The sequence below is a fragment of the Tiliqua scincoides genome, chromosome 2, assembly GCF_035046505.1.
Source record: "Tiliqua scincoides isolate rTilSci1 chromosome 2, rTilSci1.hap2, whole genome shotgun sequence".
Classification (NCBI taxonomy): domain Eukaryota; kingdom Metazoa; phylum Chordata; class Lepidosauria; order Squamata; family Scincidae; genus Tiliqua; species Tiliqua scincoides.
Genome location: NC_089822.1, coordinates 245,486,283 through 245,490,234, shown reverse-complemented (window position 1 = coordinate 245,490,234; position 3,952 = coordinate 245,486,283). Strand labels below are relative to the sequence as shown.

The 3,952-nt window shown below is 44.1% G+C and overlaps 1 pseudogene; it reads right to left on the bottom strand.

The window, feature by feature from the left end:
* Positions 1 to 3,204: 3,204 nt before the first annotated feature.
* On the bottom strand, positions 3,205 to 3,324 carry LOC136642936 (5S ribosomal RNA; annotated as a pseudogene).
* Between the last annotated feature and the right edge of the window lie 628 nt (positions 3,325 to 3,952).

The window sequence follows — 3,952 nt, the reverse complement described above, 5'->3', positions numbered from 1 at the left end:
GAAGGCAAGCCAAGCTTAATCTCCCTGCAGTCTGTTTCACAGGTCAGTTGATAATGGCAGATGTGCAACATAGACTGTGAAAGATCATATATACTTGGTATTTTTTTTTTTTTTAAATAGATGTCTGATGTTGAAATCAATGGCAATGCTACCAGTACAATCAATACACCAAAAAGAGCCATCTTTACAGGGCTGAAAGGAGAAGGACCCAGCCTGGATTGTGGAGTGAGCAGTTATAAAGATGTTGACGTTTTGCTAACATTCTGGTTTAGGGTTTTAAAAGAACACTCAACCACTAATGTTGGCACCATTTTGGAGGATGTAGCAAAATTTATTTCAGGCTGCACTGAGCCATAATAGATAGGAGTTTGCGAGCTTCACTTTGTACCACTTACAAGAGCACATTCTTGACCTGTGTTGTGACAAATACAGTTCTGGACATAAAAGCAGAGCTTGCAACATAACAGTGTCTACATTTAGCTTTCCTGTCGAAGCAAAGACTCGTGCCTTGGTCTCGAGTGTCAACAAATCACCAAAACAGCAACACAAAGGGGGAAGTTCAACACACTGTTAATATTCCTCTTCAACAAAGACTTCTGAACTGTCTTTCAGAACAGTTGGCCAGAGATCATCTTGGCACAAGGGAGGAGGGCGTCTGAACTTGTAGACAAATGGAAAATGGACAAGGTTGATGGGAGTGACCTTCAACACAGGTACCCGGTTGCTGCTGTCATCGGTGATGGCCAGGAAGGAAGGAAAGGTCAGGGTGAAGCTTTAACTTTGCCATTTCACAGGCAAATAAAACCTACTGGCTTTCTGGACAGTTTTCCGTAAAGCAAAATAATTCAAACCAACCTGCAAGCCAGTAAGCATCAATTTTTTTTTTCTTTATTGAAAACAAATGCAGCCAGAGACATCCTTCTAAACCAGATGGCATCATGTTACCAAGGAAGCTGGATGATATTTTAAGATGGAAGAGTTTGGAGCAGACGCCAAAGTATATATTAGTGACATCAATAGAAATGAATAAAGGCATTTGTTTCATGTTAGCAGGATAAGGACTATCATCACATCCGTGTTACCATGAATGGTTCACACTGGGGTCTGTGTCACTGAGTTCTCATCAAATTGGACTCTGTGACTTGAATAGCTGCTTGGATGATGCAAAGAGTGGGCTATTTGAAATGATGGTAGCCTGTCTGGGACACTGCGAGATACAGGAAACTGGACTCAATGGGTCTATGGCCTGATCCAGAGGGGCTGTTCTTATGTTCTTATGTCCCACCTCCCCGAAAGTCAGTATTTTGATCAAAGCTTCAACTGAAATTCCTCTAATGTTTCCCCATGTAGGACGCTCACCATTTGCCGACATGGGAATGGCACGAATGCACTGGTCCCGCCCTCCTCCCTCCCTGCTCCCTTCCCTGGCACACGCCCCACCCTCCCCCCAGCTCCCTTCACCCCAAAATGCCTCCTCCCCGCCTCCCCCCACACCCTCACTCACTTCTCCACCGCCTGGTGGTCCAGGCGACCGCCAGGTGGTGGAATGTGAACCCAGTGCTGGAGCTGGCCCAACACAAGCTTGCACTGGGCTAGCTCCAGTGCTGAGCCCACGGTAAGGGCTTACAAACATGCCCCACGGCACGTTTGCAACAGTGAGTGCCAGCAGTAAGCCGGCGGGCACTGTTCAGGATTGGGCCCTCAGACTCTCTCCAAAGTTTCCCTTTTTGAAATTGCTCATCTTATGATTGTAAAAATATATCAGATGGACTATCTATTTCTGCCATAATTGGACCAACTGACCAATTACTTCTTCCATAACCTTAGGTTAAGTTGTTCCTTTTCTCGCTCTTCCACCACCTCTCAGTATATGGTTTTTCTGAGTAATGTTTTAACGTATGTCATAAAAGCTTACTTATAAATGGAGGAACGATTGCCCCCCCATTCCCCCCCACACTCAGCTTTTTTGGTCTTCTGATTTGAGTCATTGTTTAAAACTACGTTGCTAGTTAACTACCCACCTTCTAATAATTGCCAGCTGTGGTAAGCTCAAAAGAGAGTCAGCTATATTAGTACCTGCACAAAAAGCCTTAAAATATACTATGGTTACCTCATGCACATCCACTATCCAATTTGTCAGGCCTGCTGCAAGCTCCTGAAAAGAGCACAGATATATAAAAGTAAAAAAGCAACTGTTACCCTGCACATGCCTGATCTTGTCTGAACTTGGAAGCTAAGCAGGGTCAGGCCTGGTTAGTACTTGGATGGGAGACCTCCTGGGAATACTGGGTGCTGCAGGCTTACACAATAGTCTTTCAGGACTGAAGGTTGCCAACCAACCAAAATTAAAAAATACAGAAATTTTGTTTTTCTGTGACAGAAATTAATTTTTTCCCCGTTTTTTAATACCTTTCTAACCCCTCAGAGGGTTCTGTGATGTCCCAGCATTCTACATGTGGCTGAGACATTCTCCTGTAGCAACCTTGTCTTTTTTTTTAAAGCCAGTGCCATTTAAAAGGGGCCAGATCATATCCCATACAGGCCCCTTACTTGTATTCAGTCTGGGTTTTCCACAGAGACAAAGGATGTTGACTAACCCTCCTGCTGAGATTGGCATGTGCCCATTGACTGGGCAGCCAAATTCCCTTGGCCAGGTAAAGGGGTAGGATGGAATGCCTCACTTGATCCTCATCCCTCCTATCAGTTGATTCGATGACACCCACAAAGCTAAGTTTATTAAGGGCACACAGAGAGATGCCTTTGGTTGTTTCTACTTTGTCACTGATGTGCCATATCCATGCATTAGTGAAAGGCTTGCCCACCTCTTGAAGGCCTGCAGGAAATCCCTCCCCACCCAACAGATCCACAACATTGTCAGGGAAATGAAGGGGAGAAATCCCACACTGGCACATCAAGGAGACACTTGGCCAAGGGTAAAACAGAGGTTCTGTTGGTCTCATCCAGGATTCAACCAGTTTCAGATGGGGTTGCACACTGCTTAAAGGAAGAAGTTAGTCGTTACAATTGCTGTGCATAGTTTAGGGGCAGAGTCTGCTACCACATCCCCAATGTGCACTTATTGTATTCAACACAAATGGCTGAAAAGGGTTTGGAAGATCTTCAAAAAGTCTACCTGCAGAGTGGAAATAGCATTGACCAACCTCCAAAGGTTGGCAACCTTCAGTCTCGAAAGACTATGGTATAAGCCTACAGCACCTGGTATTCCCTGGCGGTCTCCCATCCAAGTATTAACCAGGCCTGACCCTGCTTAGCTTCTGAGATCAGATAAGATCAGGCATGTGCAGGGTAACAGTTGCTGTTTCAACCTCCAAAGGGGAATCTCATAAACTGCACTCTGAAAATTCAAAAAGGTGGGTTATAGTTAAGTGAGGCAAGCTTGGGAGGAAACAAAATTGTTTTCACAAAAAAATGTTCAGATACAATGACCACAAATCTCAATTAAGCCAGCCTGACTTACCAGCAGGTTACTATACTATTGTGTGTATGCACACATCGTGTGTAAGGAATGTCGAGACACTTCAGTGGTTGGCAAGCTGTGCACAGCAGTTTATGATCACCTAAGTAACTGGTCCGCCATAATTGTTGATGACTGCCAGAGTACAATTCTCCTTGATTTGGTGTAGTTTTAGCCCAATGCTGCTGATGAGTTAAAAGGGAAATTGGTAACACTGAGGAAGATTAAACAAACCAAGGGAGAAATCTGAGCTGAACTTTCAGGGGATAATTAGTGACTCCAGGTGTCCTCTCAAGAGTATTGTGTTTTGGCTTTATACAATTTCTGGTGTGTAATTTTGCAGGTTAGGGTGAGAATTAAAATGCTGGGCAAGTCCCATTTTTGATCCCACTCTAATTAAAAGGTGTGTCTGCATAAGGTTGAAATATTAACCTTCTAAACCAGCTTGAGCTTGAGCTTCCTTTTTAAGGATTGAAA